The sequence below is a fragment of the Equus przewalskii genome, chromosome 3 (assembly GCF_037783145.1).
Source record: "Equus przewalskii isolate Varuska chromosome 3, EquPr2, whole genome shotgun sequence".
Lineage (NCBI taxonomy): Eukaryota > Metazoa > Chordata > Mammalia > Perissodactyla > Equidae > Equus > Equus przewalskii.
Window position 1 is genome coordinate 73,469,367 of NC_091833.1, and position 27,731 is coordinate 73,497,097.

Here is a 27,731-nt window from a genome sequence, read left to right on the forward strand (position 1 = left end):
CTCAAGTTTAGAATATGTTCCAGAATCCAATACAATCCTTGAACTACCAAACTTCCTTAGAAGAAGTTAAGAGATACATTAATTTGTTCTGTGCTTCAGGGGGGATATCAAACAGGCCCCAAACCACCAGACCCCTAAAAACTTCCCTAATGTGATATATCTCTGAATCCAAAATGCTTATCTCCCACCTTCTCAAACATATTGTCTTACCAAGGCTGCCAGTGTACTTGCCAATTTTTGTACTCTAGACTGACTTATGGATCAATGTGAGTTTTCTGTGAATTGTCCATTATAGCTCAGGGTCCCTTTGGATATTTTACAACATTTTCCCAGACCAAGACTGTAAATTCATTCTATTGTCCATCATGTGTAAGTGTGACTTGCTCCTTTTCCTCCTTCTTGATAGGAATGGAAAAGATATTTGCCAGATCAATTTCAACATACTATGTGTCAAAGTCTGTGTGAAACTGTTCTTTTAAAGGATACCACTTCTTTTTTGTTTGTTTGTTTTGTTTTTGTTTTTGTTTTTTTGAGGAAGATTAGCCCTGAGCTAACTACTGCCAGTCCCCCACTTTTGGCTGAGGAAGCCTGGTCCTGAGCTAATATCCATGACCATCTTCTTCTACTTTATATGTGGGATGCCTACCACAGCATGGTGTGCCAAGCAGTGCTGTGTCTGCACCCGTGATCCCAACCAGTGAACCCCAGGCTGCCGAGAAGTGGAACATGGGCGCTTAACCGCTGCGCCACCAGGCTGGCCCAAAAGGATACCATTTCTCAAGGCTGGCCCGGTGGCATTGTGGTTGGGTTTGTGTGCATTGCTTCAGAGCCAGGAGTTCTCAAGTTCAGATCCTGGGTGTGGACCTAGCACCACTCGTCAAGCCACGCTGTGGTGGCATCCCACATAAAATAGAGGAAGATTGGCACAGATGTTAGCTCAGTGACAATCTTCCTCAAGCAAAAAGAGAAAGATTGGCAACAGATGTTAGCTCAGGGCCAATCTTCCTCACACACACATGAAAATACCACTTCTCATAAAACAGCTACAATTAGGGCCACTGCCTGGTTAATTCTAAAATAGTCCATGACATTAACAACCAGGCACTCATAGGCTTATGTGTGACATATGAGTCTAAAAAGAGATCTAAAGGCACCGTGATTTCTTAGTAACAATATCAAATTAATATCTGCCCCCAATAATTCCTGAAAGATTGGTTATTTCTCTTTCCCCCATGCATGACTAACTGAGCCAATTTCCATTCATCCCTTTGTGAAAAGACAGAGGTAATGACTTCTCAATGCCCTTGCTATAGTATAGCAGGGTTGTTCCTCAGTCCAAACGGTTCCAGGTCAGAGAGAGAACTCAAATATAAAACCTCAGCAAAAGACAGTGACTTTTCACTGGGGCCCTCAGTTTCCTGATCATCCATCCTTGAATTCTTTTCATTATATACAGTAAATAATACCTTTGTTAGCTGCCCATATATCCTGCCTCTGAGGATTGCCACGTTTGTTTAACTGTTTCCATGGCACTCTACATAGTAGCCCTCACTGGCTACCCTCTGATTTTGCTGCATATTATAATATTTGTACCCATTTTGCTTTTGATAGATAAGTGCTACCACCTGGCTTCTGTTATTTAGGGTCTTATCCCCTCATTGCTATCTGGAAATCCAGTTTTATAATAGCACCTCCTATTGTCAGCCATGGCCTACAGTAGTGGTGGTGAGAAGTGATGAGGTGGTGAGTAGTGGTGAGAAATTAGTCACCACTGAGCTGCTCAATGATACTGGCATATTGCTCATCATTTTGGTAAATTGATGCACCTCTAGTCTCTCTCACAGAGCTTTGACAGCTGGTGGTTTTCCCAGCCTTCCAGAGTGTTTCTACCCTGGCAGACTTACCTCTCTGAGTTTCTTGATCCCTTCCTTCACATCTACCACAGCATTTTTGATATTTCTACTTCCTTTATATGGCCTATATTTTTGCCAAGTTTCCAAGGTCCATCTTGTCAGCTTGCAAACACTATTTCCAGGTCCTTGCCAAAACATCAAATCCTATTTCATGGAATGGTGTTCTTCTGGTGATAAACTCTTTCTTATCCAACTTGATTTGCCTCCCCCTCTTTGATCCTGTATCTTTAGGACTTAGCCCCATATACAATTTCCCTTCTCTTACTGGCATATATTAGCTGTCTCACAGCACCCAGGCCTGGTAAAGTCCGAGTAAGGCACAACTTGAAACTTGTTTGAATTTGAAACTTGTTATTGCTCTGCTTTCCAAGAGTAAGGCGGTTACCAGGAGAGGAAATGGAAGTCAGTGCCAGGAGGTTAACAAGCATTTTCTTATAACATTTGTTTCCTCATTTATTTCCTAGCAAGCATTTTCTTGTAGCACCCCTAATTCATACACCTCAAGCATGGAGGGGATTCTAGCTTCTTTTAAGAAGAGTTAGTGAGCCATATCTGCAGGCCCCCATATTCCTGGGGAATCTATGAGCTCAAGGTTCTCATTTGGATCTTCCCAGATGTCTCCAATCCAACACTAAGGGTTTCATTTCTTCTCTATTATATCTTGGTCTTGACATCAGGGACCTGCTAGGACTGAGAAATCTAAATTCTCTGAAGATCTATTACATTTACATTTTAATCCTGCACCAAGCCCTTCTCTCTACAGAAGATGGGGGCTTCTCTCTCTCAGAAGATTGGGGCTTCCTTAATTGCTACAGGGAGGCCCTTGTGCTTTTACACTTTGCCTTGAATTAGTGATAATCTCCCTTTGCCTGTTATATTCTCTCTTCAATAGATCTAGTTTGCTTGGCAAATGTCACCTAGTCAGTTTTCCTTATAGGTAACATTTCCCTCGTGTCTATCAAGAGCTAATAATATTACACTAGCCAGTACATCCCTTTACAGTAGTCTCCCATCACAATTCACCGTCGAGAAAAGTTTTAACAATTGCTAGTGTGGCTCCCTCTCCACCAACCAACAATATGGGATCCTCATTGCAAGATGGCCAGGTAGTGATCTGCCTCCAAAACCTCATTTCAGGCTCTGTTTCTCAGGATCACCCAGGCTCCCAATGTCTTAGATTGAATTCCCCAGAAACAAGCTCTGGGGTGGAGAGCTGTGCACAGGTAGTTCTTTAAATAGTGACTTAGAGTTTACAAGTGCAGGGAAGTGAGGAAGGCAGGAGGAAGAGCAAGAAGGAGAAGCTGAAGTGTAACGCCATTGCATCTGAGGCTGAAGCCAGTCCTGCATGGAGCTGCAAACCTGGGCGGGTCCTTTGGAGTTGTCCAAAATTGAGGCAAGGGGGCTGAGTCTTTGTTTCCTTGCTTCATTCCAGTGTTTGCCCTCTCTCATCTCATGGGACGGGACATAGACTCCAGCAGGGCAACTTCCTGTGTCTGAAGGCAATTCATAGTGAGGGAAAGGAAATCCCTGGCAGCTGTTAGAAGGAGCTGGGTAAGTTTATTGTCCCTGAATAAGGGGACTGGTTGGAGCACCACACATAGCACTACAGTGAAGAATTTGAGAAACTAATGGAAAGATTAGCTTCCTAGCAAACTGATAGCAAATAAAATTAACCCAAGAAGCGGAAAACATTTTTAGGCCAACCACTACAGAGGCATTTAAAATGTTCATTGGAAGACACCAGAATAAATGGTTTTACAGCTAGGTTAAAGAACATTTTAAAATTATTTTTTATGGAAAAATTTGTGACAAAGAATAGCCACAAAAATGTAGGAAAAAAGAGGGCCATGAAGGAGCCCAGTTAATCCAATTAAAATTGCTTTATTATAAAATAGTCAAATATATAGTATGTCAGTAGAATAAATTAGAGAATTAAGAAATACATCTCAGAAAATTTAACATACATATACATCCATATATGTATGCATGTATTTTGATTCAGTAGGCAGAGGACGGATGGGAAATAATTTGTGCTGGCACGTTGGTTACCCGGCTGGAAGAAAATGAAAGTGTGTAGTCACTTATAGTAGAATGAAATCTTTGTGTATTAAACACATAAATATAAAAACAAAACTAAATTCTACCGGGTAAATTTAGGGAGCTACATTTGGAGAAGTTATCTAAGATTTAGACTCTGAAATTATACAGTAAAAAAGTATTTATATACAACTAAAGTTTAAGAAAAACTTTTTATGTTTAAATATATAGTGAGTAAACTAAAAAGACATGATGGCATTTGAAAAAATAAATGTGTAATACAGATGATAGAAAAAGGAATTGCCATCTACATTATAAAACAATTGATTGTATATTTTCAATAAAAAGACAAAGATGAAAAATTAAGGATATGAATAGACAATTCATAGGAGTTCAAGTTAAAAAGCAAAATAATGCATACTCGAATTCACATTTATCATTATTTTCATTTATTATTATTTTTTTTGCTGAGGAAGACCCACCGTGAGCTAACGTGTGTGCCCATCTTCCTCTGTTTTATATGTGGGCTGCCACTACAGCATGGCCACCGACAAGCAGTGTAGGTCTGCGCCCAGGAGCTGAACCCGGGCCACAGAAGTGGAGTGCATCAAACTTCACCACCAGGCTGCTGGGGCTGGCCCTCACATTTATTTTTAAAGAAGTACAAATTGAAGTAGCAAAGATTTAATTTGCACCCAAGAAACTGATAAAAAATGAGTCTGAATAGTCTAATGATTTAGACTTCTTTTTAGTTATCTACATGGAACCAGGTGACTAAATGATCTGATTGTGTTAAAAGAGCTGGTCTTTTCAGAGATATGGTGTATCTCTTACTTGTCATGTCCCAGCTCTTCTAACCTGTACTTTGATATTTTCCATGGCTTTTCTCAATCTTTTGTGATTTTGTTTCATAGACAGGTGAGAGAAATAACAAGTTTCAGTTTTGGGGGTTTTTTGGTGATAAAGATTAACCCTGAGCTAACCTCTGCTGCCAATCCTCCTCTTTCTCCTGAGGAAGATTGGCCCTGAGCTAACATCCATGCCCATCTTCCTCTTCTTTACAGGAGGGACACCTACCACAGTGTGACGTGAAAAGTGGTGCATATGTATGTGCCCGGGATCCAAACCTGCAAACCCCGGGCCCGCTGGATCAGAGCATGCAAACTTAACTGCTGTGCCACCAGGACGGCCCCTTATCAGTTTTTATCTTAAAAATAAATATCAGATTTTATTCTGTGCTTATTCTTACACACGGTGCTTATTTGTCAGTGCATTCTAAATATTTTTACCAGTCACCAGTTTATGATTTTTTGTAAATAACAAATTAGTTCTAGAAACCGATTGTTTATATGGTCCTTTCTGAACCTGAAAATCAGGAAAATCTCTCATTAAACTTCTCATGTTTCATCACTGCGTTTACACACATAACTCCAACTGTCTTCATCTATCTATTCATCTATCTATCTATCTATTTATCAACATTGATTTTATTCTATCAAGAGTCAAATGGGAGAAAAATTTATTCATTTCAATTGCTTAATGCTATTTTGACCAGAAGCCATAATTTTACAGTAAGTTCAATAAGTTCATCAATTTGACTACTCGAGAGGTAACTATTTTTCGTCCAAGTTGTAGACAAAAGTTTGTTCAGCAGCGATCGATGCAGTACTCTTTCTTTTTGGAAGTCTTAGTAGGGGTAACATATTGCCTACAAATATTTGTATTATTATTTATATATTTATATTTTTAACACAACATGATATTTGAGAGTTGTACACTTAATCCATGATGCTGTCCACAACTTATTGTTAATCCAATGATAAAATAGGTATTCATTAGGGCAAAAATCTATGATTTATAATGTTGTATTTATTACTGTCTGTTTCTATCCTTCCCCTTTAATCTGTCAGTTATGAGAAATTGATAGATAACTTGGACACTCTCCTTTAATGCTTTTCTTAATCTTTCATTTCTGCTCAATTTTGACCTTCAATTTCTTAACAAAACCTGTCGTTCAACTCAGCATTTCCATTAAAACAGCATTTGTTTAAACTCTAGTATGTTTTCAACTTTTTTGAAGTATAATCGACAAATACAATTGTAAGATAAAGTGTACAACATGATAAAGTGTACACATACACATTGTGCGAGGATTACCTCCATTGATAAACTAGTATTTTTTTTTTTGGCCTGTGATATATCTTATTTAAAAATGCATATGGGATCATACCATCCAATTATTTAATGTTAATGATTCCCACTACCTATAGAAAAATTCCCAGATGCTTTGGCATGGTATAAAAGATGCTCTAAAAGACCTGACCTCTGTTTACCTTCCCAGTGGAATTTCTCATCAATTGCCATAGAGAAGCAGACCAAGTCCAATGCCACTTACACAGTCTTTAGTACTCTCAAACCACTGTGAGTGGCCGGCCCGTGGTGCAGCAGTTAAGTTCCCACATTCCGCTTCGGCGACCTGGAGATCGCCAGTTCAGATCTGGGGTGCGGACATGGCTGCGCTTGGCAAGCCATGCTCTGGCAGGCGTCCCACATATAAAGTTGAGGAAGATGGGCACGGATGTTAGCTCAGGGCCAGCCTTCCTCAGCACAAAGGGGAAGATTGGCAGCAGATGTTAGCTCAGGGTTAATCTTCCTCAAAAAAAAAAAAAAAACCCCACTGCGAGTTTGGAGTTTGCTGTCATTGTTTCCTATTCATGCTGTACCTATCTCCATACTTGTTCCTTGAGGCATTTCATACTCTGAGAAATGTTCTTTGATGATTCACTTCCCTTTCACTATTTCAGATGCCCTTCCACTCCACAGCTATGCCCTTGTATCTCTACCTCCATCGTAACAATTACCATATTGTATTGCAACATTTTGTCTACTTGTCTGCTTCCCCAATTAGACTTGGAATTTTTATTTTTATCTTTATATTACTAGTGTCTGGCACGATGCCTAGAAATTAATAGGTGCTCAATAAGTATTTTGAGTAAAACAATGAAAGGAAGAAAATAGGGTAGCTGATAGCACACCTATAATTTCTTAAATGTGTACCTTAGATATAGCCATTCATTTTCTCAGTCATCCATTCTGTTACATATTTTGTATGCCTATGAAGAGTAAACAAGAAATAATATTTAAAGGCTATAATTATTAGTGATAATAGCTACCTTGTGTTCTTTTTGAACTCATTTTTTTCTTTTATACACCATAAGTGTTCCTATTTATATTTAAAGATTAGTAAAACGAGGTTCAGCAATATTGTATTTTTAGCGTAGTGCTAACCATGTACTATCCATTCAGAGAGATTAAGCTACTTCCCCATGGTCACACAGTTTGTGTTTCAACTGGAATGTGCTTTCATTAAATTTGAATCTATAGTCTAATGTAAAATTTAGAAATATGTAATGAATAAATTTTGTTTGAGAAGAAAATTTTTATAAGCAGTCAGAGTTGTAAGTTTGACACACTTGACATTAATATAATATCTGCTGCTTTGGGGTTGAAATTGAAGAGTTGAATAACCAAAATTTATTGTACACTTTTTTACATGTGTTTCACTTCTTGCATCTCTGCTTTAGACATGCACTAAGGAATACACTATCGGCTGCATCATCAAAAAAGCAAATGATAAAGGGAGGATTCTTTCCTCTTCTAAAAGCTGTGTGCTGAAAATTATATAGGTATTTGGATAAATGCATGAAGTATAGGATATGTGTACACAAACACCTACACACACACACACTTACACGTATACACAACTCTCTGAGCCATCCAGAGATCCAGAACATTCTAGGTTTATCTGGAGCCACTAAGTTGGATTAAATTTAGATCTCTCCTCCTTTGAAACATAATCTTTTGGATTATATAAATTCTTAGATCCAAATTGTATAGTAAAATAAGTGTATTAATTACCCAGTTGACTTCTAGAAAGAAAATAAGTTTGAATTTCTTTGGAATCTTCCTTTATAAGGACATTAAATATGTTTTTTCATGTCTTTGAAACTAATAGAAAAAAAGATCATCAGATAGTAGAAATTAAAAAATAATTTTTGTAGGTCAAAGTTTTGGGGAAAATTGTATTCAAGGATTACAATAAAAAGTATTTCTTTGAACTTTTGATTTTGCTGTGTACTGTCAATCTATTTATGAAGTACGAATAAAACAATTTCTCATTTCAAGGAAATATATTAATAATAATTCTTATATGTTATTATTACTAATAATAGCTGTCATTTGTTGATTCTGATCCCTATTTTCTTACATTGTACCAATAGATGATATGGAGGTTAAAGCCTGGGGTATATTTACCCTATCTCTTCACACTATTTATCTTACTATCCTAGGTGTCATCATCCTTATACGAATTCACTATAAAGTTAGAAATTTTAACTGATATTTAGATGGAAAAAATGAATGGCTTCCAGTCCAAGAAATCTTTAAAACCAAGTATAGAAAAGAAGTAGATCAATGAACATCTTGTTATTGTTTATTTCCTCAAGAAAATTATTTGGAATTTTCCCTGGTTACTAAACAGTCAACTTCCAGCATGCTACACTATCAGTCAATAGAGAATATTTTTAAAGATCCAATTATATTTATAATATTAAGCATAAAAGCAATATATAAAGGAACTAGAACATATAAATTCTTTGGGTCACTAACTGACATTGACATTAAGATTTTAAATCAATTTCTTTTTTAGGAGTATACATATAATTAATTAAAGACCAGAGACACACAACCTCATTCTCCTTGAAGGTACAACATGGCATAGGGTTAATATATATCCCAAATATTTAGAATGGCACTCTACTTCTCCCCAAAGTCCTTGGTATTTCCACTTTTCTAGTACTTGATGCAAGTATATAGCTAAAATTTGTAATTATTGTAATAGAACAGTTTTACAGATCAGTATCTATTTATATTCTATAGATAACTATGTCCGTGTAGGTAAACACTATTTCACATAGAAGGTTTAAATTTTATTCAGGTCTAGCATACATGTTGAAAAGCACAGAAATCATAAGTGTAAAGATTGATAAATTTCTGCAAATTGAATACATCCTTGTAACCAGGATCCAGATAAAAAACAATAAAACATAACAAAACAAAACACCTAAAAATAAGGACAAGAAAGAATACTACTGTCATCCCAGAAGATCTCCCATTCCACTTTCTAGTCACAACTTTTCCCCAAAGGTAACCCCTCTCTGGACATCTTATAATAGTTTTGCTGGTTTCTGAATTTTATTCAAATTGAATCACACAATTTTCTCTTTGGCTCTTTCCATTATCATTTTGTTTTTAAGATTCATCTATATTGTACGTAGCTGTGGTTTTCCACTGTCACTGGTGTATGGCATTCAACTCTGTGATTATACAATTCATTTATCTCATCTACCACTGAGGGACATTTGGGTAGTCTCAAGTTTGGGACTATTATAAATACTAAGTTGTGAACAGGCTTGTGCTGTCTTTTGGTGACATTTTTGTTAAGTATATAGCTAGGAGTAGAATTTCTGGGCTATAAGGTTTGTATATAGTGAGTTCATTTTAAATATCACCAAAATATTTTTCCGAAATGGCTGACGATTTTACCTTCCCTTTAGCAGTGTATGTGAGTGCTGTTTGCTTCACATCATCTGAACTTGGTATTTGGGGCCATAGGCTTTGAGTAGGATTTCCATGATGATAATAAAATTTGGTCCCCACCCCTCCATTAGGATATCCTATTTTATGAAGTACCTATTCAACTATTTAGTCTATTATCCTATTGGGTTACTTGTTTTGTTTGTAGCTGAATTTGTAGTAGTTCTTTATATATTCAAGATAGAATCTTTTATCAGATGCATGGATTCCAAATATAATCTCCAAGTCTATCACTTGCCTTTTCATTTTCTTAATGGTGTCTTTTCACAGTTCAATTTATAATTTTATAATCTTTCTGAGTAGTGTTTATTGTATCCTGTACAGTATCTTTGCCTGCTTCATGATTATGCAGATTTTCTCCTGTACTTTCTTTTTTAAACCTTATTATTTTACTTTTACACTGGGATCTGCAATGCATCTCAAATTACTTTGTGTTTATGTTATGAGGTAGGAGTGCAGATTCCTTTTTTCTCTTTTTACATGAGTATCTATTTGGCTTGTTCTACTTACAGCAAAGTCAATCCATCCCACATTCCAATGCGTGGTCACCTTTGCCGTTAGTCCTATACTCACATTTTAACTCAAAATATAAGTTAAACATCAGACACGACCAATTCACCACCATAGATGTTTGAAGGGAAAGTTATAAAGATGAAATAATAATCCTAATGAGGACAGTCATAATAAGGAGTAAATTTAATGTAAGACAGACTGATAAATGCTATAACAGAATCATTATGGAAGTGCTAAAGAAGGACTGCAATTATTTCTAGTAGATTAAAGAAAGAAAGAAGTCCTTTTGGTAGTTATTGATGTGTGAGAATGGGGAAAAGAGTGAAACTAGCTGCCCATCGTACCTTGAGCAGGGTTCATCTGTATCAGGAGGTGGAAGAGACACTGGGAATAGAAGATTGGATATCACTGATAGCAGAGCACCAAAGATGACAGTCTTCTAGATCGACGTCTATAAGGTATCTTTGAAAGCTTTTCACAGCAAAAACATTGAGAACTATGTTTTAAGGGTAATTATAGTGGGCAGTAGTTTTCTAAGAGAAGGTAGTAGAAACAGAGTGATCAGATACAGGGTTTTCCAACTGACAAGAAGGAGCCAATTGGCCAGGCCAAAGAAACAGAATATAAAGGGACAAGTAGATTTTTAGAAGCATGTTAAGGTCTTGAGGATTTGGTGACTGACCAGTTGTGAGAATGAGAGTGGCAGAATTTCTGGCTTGAGCGACTGGTAGACTTAACATCATTAACAAGAGACCGCAGGATCAAGAGAAGTGAGGAACCATGGAAGCATGAATAGCAAAACAATGATGAACTCATTGTGACACTATAATCTGAATATCATATTTGAAGGGTGCCTGGAGTTATAGTAGCAAAGTTTGAAGTCATCTTCCGAATTAATCTTGAAAATTAGAATGAGAGCATGCAACAGAAGAGTAAACATTTAATTCAAAGAAGATGAGTGTTGAAGATTTAGGAAGCCCGTGATTGTTGTTGCTTTTAGTCCCTAAGTTTTAGAGTGGTGTGTTTTGTGGCAAAATATAAACAGAACAATTTCTGAAGACAAGACATCGGTGCATGTTTACAGAATAAGGGGAAACAAGGAGCTCAAAGAGAGAGAGAATAGAGGGAACAGTTGTTAACTCACAAGTAGAATTCTTAAAGATGCTAAATCAGTTATATATTTTCCTGAATGTTCGATAGTTATCAGTATAAAAATACATAAACTTATGGATAGGTCTCAACATGTTGAATTGGAAACTGCTGTCGTTTCAGTCTCATGGGGGTTTCTCATGCTGATTCATTGCAGTGATGGAGCAGGTGCTGCTGCTGTCCGCACATTAATGGATAAAAGCCTTTCTCCAATTTAGTTATGACCTTTTCCTTTCCATTATAGAATGACACTTAATGGGCCCATATTCTTTCTGCAAGTGGAAAAAATGCAAACTTACTTATAAAAAAATAATAGCATTTGATCCAGCAGCTCTTGAAAGAGACGATATTTAAAATGTTCAGGATAATTGTTTTATTTTGCTTATTACTAATTATTTCATTTGGCATATCACTACTCCTTGCTCTTAAATCAGGTAGTTCTTGTCAATATCACATGAGTAAATACTATAGAGTGGAAGTTGAACTTGTGGCTTTCTTAAGAAATTTGAGGTAAGCATTTGAAGAGATTTAAAAGGAAAACTGGCCTTTATCCTAGAGAACTTAAATCTGAATCATCTTTGGAACCATAAATTTGTAAGGCATTATTCTGATAAATACATTTTTCTGACGCAAATTGTTGAACATCATGGTAATGCATTTGTGTCTATATATAGTCTTTAAGTTGTTTATTTTCTTTATTTTATCCATGAGTAATTTTAAAATAGGGTTTAAGTTATATGTTTAAATAAAAGGAAACATAAATACATAAATTAGAAGTGAGTATTCATCCCTTTCCTTTTTCTCTTTTTCTCTTTCTCTTTCTCTTCTCTTCTCTTCCCTGAACTTCCTTTCCCTTCCGTTCCCTTCCCTTCCCTTCTCTTCCAACAATTAAATCCAAAAGCGTTGGATAGAGTCAAGTAAAGTAAGAATTAGTGTATGAGGGTTTGAGGAGCAATGGTGGTCCAGAGCTGGGTGTCAGAGTCCAGGCAGGCTGAGAAAAGTGGCTACATGAGGGGGCTGGAGCACAGCTTGGTGTGGAGTGTCAGAGTATACATTGAGTGTGCAAGGCTTCCACACAGGAGGCAGCTAAGTGGGTAGAATCATAGCCTGTACATCATAAAGGGACATTCTTTTATGACCAGATGGTTGCCCAGCACCAGCACTTGGATCTTGAGTGGGACGAGAAAAGGGTCCATGATGATCTTGGGAGTGGAGGGGGGACTGACACAAGGTGTAGGAGCCTGAGAGGGGAAAGGAAGGTGACAATACAGGGAGGTAAACCATGCAGGGTGTTGGAGCGTAATTGTGTCAAGAAGAGCATTGCATGAGAGGGGGGCTGGCTTGCCTTGTTGAAGTCACAGAAGGCATCTGAATGGTGAGGTGGCCCAGAGCAGGGTGTCGGAACCCAAGTGAGGTGGGAAGGGTATCCACAAGGTGATGAGTTGACCTAGCAGCAGACTATGGAGTCCAAGCAGAGTGAGGAAGCCTTTCACATAAGAGACAGCCTGGTGAAAGATGTCAGAACCCATTAACGATTTTAAAGGACATCAATACAGGGTATCAGAGCCAAGTCAGCTTGGAGTTTTGGAAGTAAACAAGGACGTGGTAAAAAGGCAAATGGCATAAGAGGGTGCTGGTTTCCAGTGTCGGAGATGGAGAGGTGTAACAAGGGCTTTCACACAGTGGGGCAGCTCAGTGCAGAGGGTCAGAACCCAATGAGGTGAGGATGACATTCACGTGGGGTCAGCCACGAGTGCTGTGAGGCGAGTATCTGTATATGACAGTGGATTGGAGCAGGATGTTGGTGCGTAGTAGGGAAGAAGAGGGAAAAGCCTGACAAACTGAATAAACTGATCTAAGGGGATATCTTTAGTAATGGGAAAATTGAAGCAGTGCCACCTAATAGGATAAAATGAGAAGAGCCTTCCTGCCAAAGATGTATAACCTGAGTATAAAGGGACATTCTACAAAATAACTGGCCTGTAATCTTGAAAAAGTGTCAAGGCCATTAAAGTCAGGTAAAGTAAAAGACTGTTCCAGAATGATGGAGCTTAAATGTAACTAAATACAACACAGGAGTCTGAACTGGATTTTTGCTATCAAGGACATTATTGGCACAATTGGAGAGACTTAAATGGGGTCTTGGGATTAGATGCTAGCAATGTATTAATAATAATTTTCTGGGTTTTTTTTTTTTTGGTGAGGAAGATTGGCCCTGAGCTAACATCTGTTGCCAAGCTTCCTCTTTTTTTTCTCCCCAATGCCCCAGTACACAGTTGTATACCCTAGTTGTACATCCTTCTAGTTCTGTTATGTGAGATACTGCCTCAGCATGGCTTTATGAGCGGTGTGTATGTCTATGCCCAGAATCCAGCTGGTGAACCTCAGGCCGCCAAGGCGGAGAACATGAAGTTAACCACTACATCACCAGGCTGGCCCCAATTTTCTGATTTTGATGTTCGCATTGTGGTTATGTAGGAGAATACACTTGTTTTAGGAAATACACATTGAAGAAACCAGGGCTGATGCAGCATCCTGTCAGCAACTTTTCTCAAATGGTTCAGATAGAAAAATGTTCTTTGAAGTGCATTCAACTTTTTGGTAGTTTTGAGATTGTTCCACAATAAAACAAATGAGAAGCAAAGAGAAAATAAGTATAAAAATGAAATATTGTGCCTAAGGTAAAGGTATTTTAAAAATTCATCAGTTAATACGGATATGTCTCAAATATGGTTTCATTCTTCTAGCCAGAACAGAAAATGGATCTGATTAAGTATTTTCTGCTTTTTTCAATTCTCTTCAGTTTGTCTTTGTTTCACAAAAGTGCTGTAACATTGTGTGAGCAACTATCTAATTAAATTTTCAGGATATTTCTAAGCAATGTTGATCCAATGTATAGAGGTGTAACTTATACAGACTTTTGAATCAGATTAAAGTGAATATTAGGGAATTTTTCAACTAACCCTTATATTTCTGGATAAGTAAATAATGTCTCAAAAATATGATTTTAAATGTGATAGTTCTTTTCTTTATATGTTCATAGATAGTCACCAGACTTAAGAATAAAATTGTTTGGTATATTTTCCTTTCTCTTCATTAAAAGACTGGGAATAGGAGAGACAATACCACGTAGTAGAGAAAATGCAATAGAATCATGAACGCAAAGGGACAAAGTTTGAAACCAAATATAGTTGTTTTCTTAAAAGTCTGCTTTTGGACAAATGCTTATTGTCACTTAACTTTCATTTTTTCCATCATAAAGTGGGAACCATCATATCCAACTTGCAGAATGTTAATAATAATTAGCTATGGAGATCTATACATATGGATCTATAATGCCAATATATAGGGATAGATAGATGTGTATGGATATATCTATGTATATGGATATATAAGATGGATATATATATGGAGAACCTGTAACGTGATATGCCAGGGGTTGGAGATAGATAAGTAGATAGATACAGATACATAGAAATAGGTAGGTATATAGATACATATATCTAAGAGATATATATCAAGATAGATGGAGAGAGAGAGAGAAAGCCATCTCCTGGCACATCACATCAGAAGTTTCCATAGCTCATGTTTAATCATTGCTAATTTTAAAGGCTTGAATTTCTAAAAGTTCTGGACGAGACTACATGTGGGGTAACAGACAATTCTGAGCTATTATCAAAATATAACAACTGTTCTAACATCTCCCTGAAGTCTATGAGTCTGCATATAGGAGGTCTTGTACAAAAAAGTATGATTGGAATGACGAATACTCCCAGCGAGCTGCAATCGTGCTTTCCTGGGAAAGAACTTCCATGCTGCTAGCCATGTGGACGTCCCCTGAAAATCATTTCGATGTGCACAGAAATGAATGGTCAGAATTGTGGAGTCTGTGGGTAAATATAGCATTGACATTTATTTGAATATATACTTATCTCTGAAGATAATACGCTGCTTCTTAAGGTGAAAGTATTTTGCTAATAGATAGCATATTAATGTTTTGAAAATTAACTCACATTTTCAATTCCAGCAAGGTAGTTAGTTTTGAAGAATTCCTTTGTCTGAAGTCAATAATAAAGTCTTAAAGCATCTAACGCATAGCATGAATCCAGACATTTATGTATTGAGTTCGCATAAAGTGATGCAAGCCAGGATCTGTTACATTCTGATGAAAAGTATTTATTTCCAGGAGATTAGATAGAATTAGATACTGATTATTCTTCTTACTATTAATGCATTATACACTTATGAATTTGAAAATAAACAATCGTCCATTCTTCTTTTTGTTCATTTCTTATTTGTGTGTAAAATTTGGTCATCTTTAATTATATGCCAGGTACTAGGGCCTTAGGCTACCATGATGCAAAATGTGTCTGCCCTCAAAAAGTGTGTTATGTCCTGGAGAGACAGTCCCATAGCCAGACACGTAGAACCAACATATGTGTCATGAGAGAGACATGGGACATGCGTAAAGTGCAAAGAGAGTCTATCAGAGACGTCATCACTGACAAGGGGAATAGATAGAAGCTTAGGGAGACATGCCAGGGAAGCTTCTCCTTGAAGAACTGACCAGAATCTCATAAAAGGAGAGCGGTGTGTAGGGTGATCCATGGAGAGGGAACACTGAGTGGGTGACAATAAGAAGGAGCTCAGTTTAGCGGGATTACTGGAGGGCAAGGAGGAGTTATGGGTGAGTTGGAAGCCCCAGGCAAGACCGACCCATCTCAGGTCTTTTACAGCACAATAAGAATGATGGCCGTATCATTGCTCATCCAAACAAGACACATCTGGAGAGTAAACAGGGGCACAATTAGAGATAATGTTGGCATAATAAACTTAAATCAAGGCAGTCTTTACCCAACTAGACAAATGATCATCAACTTGTTGAGAAGTTTAGGCTTTATCTTCATGTGAAATTTTCTAAAGCTTTCAATTGGAAATTAGATTTTTAAAGAGTATCTTGTCTACTCTTGAGACAATAATTATGCTGGAAAATATGTACATAGATCTTAGACCTTTTACAAATTTGCGATAAACTTGAAAATATCTGGAGAAATTTTACATTAGCAAATTCTCCAGCAGCCAAAATGCTGATTGGGCCTGTGCCTTTGGATTGAAGAAAGTGAGATAGATGGAAAACGTTGCCTTTCAGGCCAGCTGAGCACCATTGGGGAAATTAATCCAATGAAAGAGTTAATGCAGCTTTAAAAGGAATGTCTTGGGTAGTTAGACCCTGAGAAAATCTGGCTTCTCATCACTGTATCTGAAAACCCCTCAGACCCTACAAATTGAAATCATATGAGTGAAATCTTAGAGCCCCTTGGTGTATCCTAGAGATGTTCTATCATTGCTTTATATTTTATTGTGTTTTGCCTGGTTAGCACTAAAAATTCACAAAAGGCAAACCACACAGTCAGTTCTTCCTATGTCTCTGCCAATATTAACTGCAACATCTTTAGGGTTTTATTTTTACAGGAAAGAGACAATTTAACTTAGAGTTTTGCACTGGCAGCTGTGTCATGCTGCGTATAGCCTATTTCATCTGCTGGTGAATCTTGATTTTTACTTTAAGCAGTTAAACACATTGTGGATTTTTCAGTGTCATATGAAAAGTCATAGAATTCGGTACTGTTTGCCCACTTATTCTATAAGCACATTTATTCTGGCTTTCAGATTCAGTTGGTGAGTTGGCCGGCTTTCTAGCTGGACATCTCTCTGTAAAGAAGGTTGACAAATTTACCAGATATATGATCAGTAGGCAGTTAATAAGTCTGCCGCATTCTATTTCATGTATCAAGAATTGTGAGAATGGAAAATTTTCCAAAGTCTCTCAGAGAAGAGGAGCAGCTGGTGACCCCGAGCTCTGTTTCCCTAATGCAAGTGGAAAGCAATTTGAAGAAGCTCCTTCAGATGTATGTTTTTAAAGAGCCATGTTGCAGTAGTTGCCATTAGAGCCTGTTCCAGGGACCCTGTGGCAACTCTCAGGAGGAGCTGCTGGAGAACTTCTGGTAAGAGCTTCTGAGATCTGTGACCCCCCGGGAGCAATGTCGCTGAGAGCTGCTGGGGACTGTCACAAGTAACAGAAAGAACGAGTGAGCGACATGGGGAATAATCACAGACAACAACTGACATATTTGCTGAAAGTGAGTAAAAGAGCTGATAAAACTGCCGTCACTGAAAGAAGAAACTTAGGTAATCAACTGCTTAAGGGACAATTTTAGTTAAACACTTCACAGAATCTGATGCCGTGTGAGGCTGGAAACTTGTTCGGAACATAAACAAAATAAAGTCACTTGATTCTTTGTAAAGCATGAGACTCAGGTAAAGACGGAATAACAGTGAGTTACATATAAGCATTACTTTATCAAAATGTTGCCAATTCTGGAAAATTCTCCTATTTCGGCCTGTTCAATCTAATTAACTAGGTCTGTGAAAGCATTGCTAAACAATCAGATAGCCAAGTATACCAAAGAGATTTACACATGAAGGAAATAAGTAATTATTTAGTATTATAACTCATTTTTTACTTTCCAAGTACATAGCTTTAATAATCTCAAGCATATAAACCACTACACTTAATTTAAAACTATAGCAATAATTATTCAGTTATCCTAATTTTCCCAAATCCTTTCTTGTCTCATGACTTTTATACTCACTATTCCTTGTGTCTTTGTCTCTGCTCTTTACCTGGTTAATTCCTATTTATCCTTTATGTGTCTGCTTAAATAATGCCTGAATTTTCAATCAAGATTTCCCTCAGCGTAATTATTGCTTGGCATGCTTTTATTTCCTCTCAAAGAATATTTTGAAATTATATAATTATATACTTATTTATATTTGCTTTCACCAGATTGGTAATGGTATAAGGCCAGGCCCATGTCTTTTTTGTTTGACAAGGTTTACTTAATGCCCAGCAGAGTGTTTGCCCGACTTGGTCCTCAGTAAACATTTATTTAACATATGAACAAAATATGTTTACAGGGATTCCACAGAACTTAAAATCATCCTCAGTGTTTTAGAAAAATATATTTGAATGCTAAGAATATAACTCTTCTTGGTCAAATTGAATATCTTGGACTAAAGGACCTTGGGAAGGCATAGCATGTAATGGAAGAATCCTGGACTCCTCAGTCCTCAAATCCACCATTTTACCAGACTTCTGGGCTTCAAGAGACTTATCTGTGACTGAAATGGAGATAACCATTAATAATTGGGCTAGACCTTCCTATGAAGATTGACCCCGGTAAAAACACTTGCCTCAAGCAGTCTGAGCTCTTTGGGTGACATCAAACTTTTCCCTTTTTAAAATTTCCTTATTCTAGCTGAGGAAGAGGCAGTCTGAGGACACAGAGTTTGGTCCTCCACTTTCAACATCCTTCTCTAAAACTCCAAAATAAATACCATGTGCTAAAGAAAAAAATAATTCAGAATTAATTATTTTTGTTAGTTTTACTAAAGTACTGACTAAAGAGCTGTCTCGGGAGAGGGTGAAATGAAGTGTGCTATAGGGCTGTCTTATACTAAAAGTCAGGAAACTGTGAAGCTGTTTCTTTTCATGGGTTTTTACATTCTCTTACTTTTCTTAGTGCACAATTTTCTCAGAAAACTTTAAGATTGAAACAATGAGTTGATTTGAGAACATTGAACAGCTGAATCATTACTGAGAAAATATGATTACATTGAAACCACTAGAAAAACCTGCATAGAAATGTATAACAGTGAGTCTTTATATTTACATATTGGGGATGTGTCTTTGCCTGAAACCTGATCACCAAATGTAGTAGAGGTTGAGGAGGAAAACAGTAGTTTTTCTGCTTTATGTTATTTTCATCCTGACATAGACGTGTTGATTAAGTAATATTTTGAGACTCATAAAACCAGGAAAATGTATGTAAATCAACCTCAGTTTGATTCACCCACCCCAATTCTGTATGCCGTTTATTTTATCAAAATACTACCTTCATCACCCAAAAAAGTCCATCACGTCCATAAAAAACAGCAAAGAACACACGCTTCAAGATTTTCTTAAAAGAAAAACAAAACAAGACTAAAAATCTTCAACTCTTTCTAATTATTTTATTCCCCATTTCTTTAATTATAAAATGGAATAGAGAGATGATCGTAAATTGTTTTGCATTTGCTCATAAGTATAAATGTTAGTACAAGTGAGGTAATTGAAGAAGTTCATAACAAATCTGAAAATCACCAAGGCATATTAAATAAATGCAATCAATATTCAAAATTATCTAATACACTAATTATCAAATTATACAAATATACAATTTGTATAAATAGAAATTTCTAGATTTTGCTTAAAATTCAGGTGCTCACTTAACTTAGCAATAATCCAGGAGAAGACCTCTGTTTGTGACTGGCTGTAAGATTAATATGAGACATGAATGTGATATAAATGATACAAATGAAATATACAAAGAATTTACATTAATAGGAGTATACTGTTGAGATTATAGGAAGTATATTTCTCATTATATTTAGCACCAGTCAGTAGACATCTAGAATAGCGTGTTTGATTTGAAATTCCACATCTTTAAAAATTTTACTCCCTAAAAATGAGAGCAATATGAATGGTAGGGAGTTAATACATTTGAAAGATTCAAGAATTATCAACTTTTAGAAGAGTAAGACTAAGGAGAGAGGGCTTTCTTTCATGTATTTGATAGACTGTCACATAGCAGTCTGTAGTAACTCCTTATCTGTTGTTCTAAAAACCGTCACAAGGATTGGCATATGAAAATGATTGGGAAGCAAATTTTGCTTCAAAATAGGGAAAAAATTAAAAACCTATAATAGATTTTTAACTCCTTAAACACAGATCCATATCTTAACACATCATTATGTCCCCTTTAGTACTTGGCATGGTGCCCTTCACATAAAAGTTCTTCAAAAATTAATGTTGAATCAATGAACATATTAACAGACACGACTGACCAATAATGAAATAATAAGCAGTACAACCAAGTAAGCTTTCTACTCTTGAAAGTATTGAAGCAAAGGCTAAATGATCATTAAATTGGAATGCAATGTAAGATCTGATTGTAAATGTGCCTAACTATCATTTGCACCTTCTTAAGTCTGTCTGAAACCCATCTTATTATTGTATAGCACATTATGTTACAGAAATTTTCCAGTAAGTGAAAGGTTGGCATATTTTGCTCCCCTGCACCTTAAAATAGGAAGATGTATTGGTTATGAGCACAGATGTTGGTATGAGGTAAAGATGGTTTCAAGTCTGGTATACCACATAAAGATGTATAATCTGCATCATGTTTTCCATCTCTATAAGTGCATTATAACAGTAGAGACTTTTTAGGGTGTTATGAGAATTAACTTTTTACGTTTACATTAACTTTTACATTTACATTACTTTTTACACTTTTAAAATCTCAGGCACAGAATAAGTTATTGGCATAGTATACCTCTTATTAATTGCTTTCTGATTTTATATGTATTTTGCATTGTTCACTTGGTGATGATGATGTATGCATACTTTTGATTACATTGTCATTATAAACTATCTCTTTATATTATCACTTCAAAGTACTTAGTATAACTCTGTGTACAAAGCAGGTGGTAAGTATGTGAATGGATTGGTGGCCTCTAAATACTTGGGGTTTCCAGTACTGAGGATCAGCATCAGAAAGGATATACTTATGTTCCTCTGGGTGTGCACAAAGCCTAGCAAGCTCTAAAGACTAAGTGGACTCTTAATAAATACCTGTAACATTGGAATCCCTCTTTCTGCTTTACCATTTTCAATTAGCCATTATGTGAGAGAAACTAAAAAGAAATGGGGTGAAATGACAAAAAGATGATGGAGTAAAACTGTATTAGAGACAAGGGGAATTTTCTTAGAACTGGAGTCAGGGTTTAATAGCATACTGAATGCTTGATAAGTCAGGAGGCAATAAAGTGTCAGGCCAAATGATGACACACTTAGGGGAGAGTATCTTAATCAAAGAAAGAAAAGAGCGGGATAGTCTAAGTGGAAATGCAAAGAGAAGTCAAAATATAAGAAAGCCAAGGATTAGGGGGGAAAAACTTTAAATCAATGAGAGGAAATGTTGGATATTATATTTTCTTCAGAAAGCTATGACACCATTTGACATGTTATCTAAATCTGCAGGAGGAGATGAAGTACTTTATAGATGTGTGATATTAATAATAACACTAAAAGTACTTAAGGAAAGCTGTTAGTATGACTGATGGTGAAGAACACAAGATTTAACCACACCACTGAGCTAGCCGAAAGTCACAAAATATGTAATTATCATTCAGGTCTTAAGACTCAAATGTTCTCAGGCAATTGTATGAGTGTGGCTTTGTGGGCATGCTAAGCCCTGCTATCTGGAAATAGAAGATTTTACTTGACAGCAGAATAACTAAATTTTCTTTATTACTCAAAATCAGCATTTTGCCTCATTTTACCAGAAACCCCAAAAGAAAAGGAAATTGACTAAGTGTCTCTATGTTTTATATCATTAGCAACTCCATGAGTAAATTTTGTTTGGAAAAAAAAAAGCATAAGTTTGAGAGTGTACAGCTGAATGTGAGCTTCTTCCGCTAAATATTGATCAAATTGATTGCTGATTTCCTAGATCTTGACAAGTCAGAATTTACAACTGGATTTTTAAAAACTGTAGCCTGTAGATTTATATTGACTTGAATGTCATAGTTTCAGATTTTCTAATAGTTTGGGAAAATACTTTTATTTACCTTTAGCCACTGGAAATGGTGTCCAAAAAAGGTCTAATATAGAATTGCCCACAGTAAGAGTACATACAGTCTTTCTACAACCATGTATTTGAAATTTATTTAAAAGAAGTGAAAAATACAATGACAAAGTGCTCTTTTCAAGTGCTCAGGTCTTAGAATAGAGAAGTAGGAAGGTTGAGGCCCAGTCAAGGATTCAGCTGAATTCAGAATAGCTTCAAATCTGAGAAATAGCATCATTTTTTGTAGCCACACCTTTTAAGTATTTTCATAGTGTTGGAGAAAGCATTTTAACTTGGGATGTAATTTTAAAGATGTAATCTTTTAATAATTGTTTTTCTAGCTCCTTTCAGTGGCTACAATGAGAAACTGATGATTCAAAACAATATGAAAGTGAGAAAAAGCCTGGTACACATGATTATAAAATACCATTCCTCTACCCATTAGCTACCATTTTGCAACAAATTAGCTTTCTGAAAAGATAGCAACTACACAATTTTCCCCATTATGTTCTTGCTTCAGTCATAAACACAACACATGATAGGGACGTAGTTTAAGTGAAGAGAAACCCAGTGATGTCCAAAATGGGCTTGGAAATACCCAAGAAGTTACTTATACTTATCATATTGAAAGAGATGCCATCAAGCCACGTACTTCCATTATCACAGAGAATATAGCTATAATTTAGCTACAGTGAGAATGACTATATATTTTTTCTTTGCAAATTCATATAAAGATTCACAGTTCTTACAGCGACAAAATTTTATATAATATTTCACTTGAAACTTGCTTAATGTAAACATAGGCAATACATTCACTTAAAAGTAGACAATGGTTGTGTGTGGTGATTATGGTGGCAACCACAGAAAATTAAATATGATAAAATTTCGTGGAACTATTCACACACAAGTGGATGAAAAATATGCACTGAATCATCTGAACAACCTGAATAAACTCTGTGTATTAGAGCAACGTCAGTTCCCGGTTAGACAGAATATCCTAGTTCTTCAAGAGCCACATGCGGGCAAGCTTGGTGAAGAGGACATGGGTCCTCCCTGTATATTTTTTTGCAATTTGCTTTGAATCTATAATTATTTCAAAATGAAATTTCATAAAAGATGGAGAAAGACTGAAGGTAATATTCACCAAAAGCAAAATTTTGGCCTTATTTGAACGTGAGTAAAATTAACCGGAAAAAAATAAAATTATGTGAGTGATTGGGAAAATTTAACACTGATTAATTTGCTGTGACAGCATTGATGTTAATTTTTCAAAATATAAGTGCTTTTGTTTACTTAAAGGTGCTCTTATATAAAGTCATAAATAAGAATTTTTTCTGTGAAAAGCTAGATTAAATTTTAAAAATCAAGCAAAGAAACACTCCAGCCCTTTACAAATTTGAAGATTCACCAAGTTCTCCCCAAAAGTCTATTTCAGCTGATTTAAAACTTTGCAGACCCATGTTGATTCTCACAAATATGACATTTCAAACCATAACTTGTTTGTGTGTTTGGGGCAGCTTGGCAACAATTGAAGGATCTCTGATTCTCTCTCAGCTTCTGGCAGGGTTTTCCTAAATTTTGTTTATGGACTTGAAATTTGTTTGGGATATGGTTTATTTTGTTACTTCAATTTGTCTGCTATTACCCTCTGACTTTAAATTGAAACACTGACATCTCATTTATTTATTCTTACCTAAATGTAATTCATTGGTTGTTAAGTGCCTTTTAAAGAAGAAATTATGAGTTGGCAACTTTAAAACATTTATCGATTCACTATGTGGCAACTTCTCTTCAGCTATCTCACTCCCCGTGTGTGAGGACTTTGGCTGTCATTGTCAATCTATCCTCTCTTCTGGATATGAGTCACTACTAAATTTAATAAAAAATGTTCCTCAGGGCTATAATCAACTGTTTTATCCAAAGCAACAGATAAACTCATTTTCTTTGTAACAAATTTATCAGAGATTTCTGACTGGGATAGATGTGGACATAAACCTGAACTCAGCCACTTAATAATGGTATAATCTTGGGCAAGTTACTTAGTATTTGTACCTTTAAGTCTAGAGTTTTCCTTCTGTAATTGGGATGACAAGACTACTTACCTTATATGTTTGTTTTAATTTGTGAAGATTAGAGAAAATATTTCATGTAAAATGCCCAGCCCAAGGACTACAGTATAGTGTATGTGTGTGTAAGGGCAATTAAGTTTCAGTATACTGTGCAGAACCAGTGCTCGTGAGTCTTGAGTAGTAAGTAAGTATTAGTTTGTCAACACAGAATGGAAAGAACCATTGACCTAAAATAGACAACCATTCCTATTGGCAGATGTGATGGTTAATTTTGTGTGTCAAATTGACTGGGGTAAGGGATGCCCAGATAATTGGTAAAAGATTATGTCTGAGTGTGTCTATGAGAGTGTTTCTGGAAGAGATTAGCATTTGTATCCACAGACCAAGTATAGAAGATCAATGCAGGCAGGTCTCATCCAATCTGCTGAGGGACAGGATAGAAAAAAAGGTAGAGGAATGGAGAATTTGCCTTCTTTGCTTGAGCTGTGACATTCATCTTTTGCCCACAACAGCTCCCCTGAGTCTCAGGCATTGGACTCAGACTGAATTAGACCACTAACTTGCCCAAGCCTCTAGCTTGCAGATCCTGGGACTTCCTGGCTTCCATAATTGCGTGAGCCAATTCTTATAGTAAATCTCCTCAAATATATATCCTATTGTTTTTGTTTTTCTGGAAAACTCCGACTAATACAGCAGAGGATAGTAATGGTGAATCTAAACTATTTATATCACTATGTCTTTGCTGAGATGCCAAAGACAAACAAAATATCATTTATGTCTCAACAAAACATTCAATAAGAGTAATTGATAGAACTAAAATATTACAAGAGGTAAAGCTAAATTCTGGCCTTTCTTTTAGTCTATAACAATGATATATGCACAAAATAAATAGTTATAGCGAGATACGATACCAGGATATGGATTCTGGTACCTCATAAAATTAAACAAACGTACATCCCCATACAGTTGAGAATTTTAGGAAGACTTCACACAGGAAAAAGAATTTAAAGATATCTGTGGGAAAAATTACTTTATTCTTCATTCTCTTTTGATAAGAGGCCAATGTAGGCTACGGTTCTTCTTTTTTTCCCTTTTCTATTCCACTGTTATATTACTCTACTTGCTTCAGGGAAGATAAAAATAGCATTTTTCTATAGGAACTAGAAGAATGGATAAGACAGTCTTGCTTTACTGTTGAAACATAAAGGACAAAAATGATCAAAATAAGAAAAGCTAAAATAGCCTCAGCAAACTAATTATAGCCATTGCTTCTAGCAGATAATATTTCACATTTACAATGGATTCATCTATTTATCGATATCGCTATAGATTTTGGATGACCTATGCTATTTTAACATAAAAAGTTTTTATTCTTTCATAATTGTATTTATCACATTTCCTGCAATATGAAAATTCCGTATTGATTTTTAAATAGGAAAAATTGAGCCTAATGCTTGGCAGTACATCTTGCTGTGATAGATTTCTCTCTGCATATCAAATGGATGTTGGACTATCAGCTAGGATGTTTGGTGGGTTCAGATAATCCTTCAGAATCTTTCTGCCACAATTTCTATAAACTTATTTTTTAGGTGGGATATAAAGACCTTCTGCTATATGTGAATGGACAGCATCGATGTGTTGTTTTTAACTTCTAACTGATTGGAATTGCTAAGGAACTATATCAACTACCTTTCTCAGTGCAATTCTGCTTCTCAGGCCAAATATGAGTGATACAGAGAAACATTCCACTTCAAAGATCTAATGCTTTAAGTAGAGCAATGTGATTAATGTACTTGAACCTCTATTTTAAAAGATGTCAGCCTAATTCTGCCTTCCCTCCCACTCCCCATTTAACGAATAAAACTGCTTTGTGACTCACGGAAAAAGGAAAGACATTGGGCATAAAATTCCTTAGTTGCCAAACATTGACCACTAATCTTCAGTATATATCCACAAGTCACTCTCCCTTTTCCCTCATCTCAGTGGGAGAGACATATCCCTGGCTTTTCCAGCCTCTCTTTGCCCCCTGATATCTTTCTCTCTGTGAGTACACTTCATAAGCCTCTCTAAACATAAGAATATTTATTTGTCACTTTGCCCCCACTAGATACCACAATATTATTCTCCTCTTTTTGGTCAGACTTCTTGAAAAAGGAATCTACACTTATGGAATATACTTTTTCACCTTCCATAACTTGCTAGTCAATATGAATCTGATGAATGGTCCCGTTCCACTAATAAGATTATTCTTACCAACATCAGCAATAAATCTCTGTTGTTGAAATCAAAGGAACTTTATAATTGCTATCTTACTTGTGCTTTTATAAGGTGAAAGTGTTGACCATTTCTTCCTTCAAACACTTTCTTTGTATGTATCCTTTCTTGGCCACTATTATTGCCTCAATTAAAAACCATGATTAACATCGTTGGCCTTGCATCTGAACCTCTCCAAGTATCTACACCTTCGTCTTTTGTACACGACTTTTAAATTCCATTTTATAAAAATTCAAATCTAATAATTCTACCTCCCTGCTTAAAATTCTACAAGGGTTTCTCTGTACTCTGAAGGGTAAAAGGCAAATATCATGCCAAAGAAAATACTTTACGATTTGAACCATGTCTACCATTCCATTTGCCTCTCTCAAGACACCCCTACATTTACACATGCTCAAGCCTTATTAGACCGTTTCACAGCCAAAGACATCAAGTCGTATAGCAATTTTATCCTATTCATTGGAGAGTTTTTGTTTCTTTTAATTTTCTATCTATGCTTTCCATTTGGACCTCATTAGCCTCTGAGCCTCTCAATGACAGGAAATATACTCTATCATTTTTTTAAATATCTAATGTCTTTCTTAGTGTGTGTTATATAGCACATTTAAAGTATATAAATGTATATATATATATATATATATATATATATATATAATATTCAACTGAAGTTAATGCCACATCATGCAAATGGTATGGATAGAAATGAATTTTAATTCCTGATTCCTTTTTCCAAATGAAACTGCTGGCAAGATTATTTTGTCTTCTTTATATAAAGCTATAGCAAATTTATAGAGTAAATTTATGTATTAAAGTGATAGTAGTGAAATTGCTGGGTAAGAGAGTGTGTGTGTGTGTGCATGCACACGTGTATGCATAGTGACAAATTTCTCCCTCCCAAAGAGAAGTTTGCACCAATGTACATTACATTTCTACCTACAATTTCTCTTCAAAAAAGAAAATCTTGCAAACATTATATGTGAAAATCTAATAGCAACTTACACTTATCTAAAATTTATATTTTCTTATTATAAACATACTATTTTTATTCTTCAGCATTTTCCTGCATTTTATTTATTTATTATTGATTTGGAAAGACTCTGTGAACTATGGAATTCAGGACTTTTATCCTGTAAATGATTTTCTCACACTGTTAATTATTTGTCCTTTGACTTTGATTATGATATTTTTATCATATGACAAGTTAATTGTGATAGTCTCAAATTTATCAACATTGTTCTTTATTTTTTTGAGATAAGTGTTCTGATTAAGGCTTGTTATACAAACGAATAAATAGCTAAGTAAATTAGTGAATTAAATAATTATGGAAGTGGATAAGAATAGCTTATTAATCAGAATTCTCTGGAGAAACAGATCCAATAGGATGTGTGAGT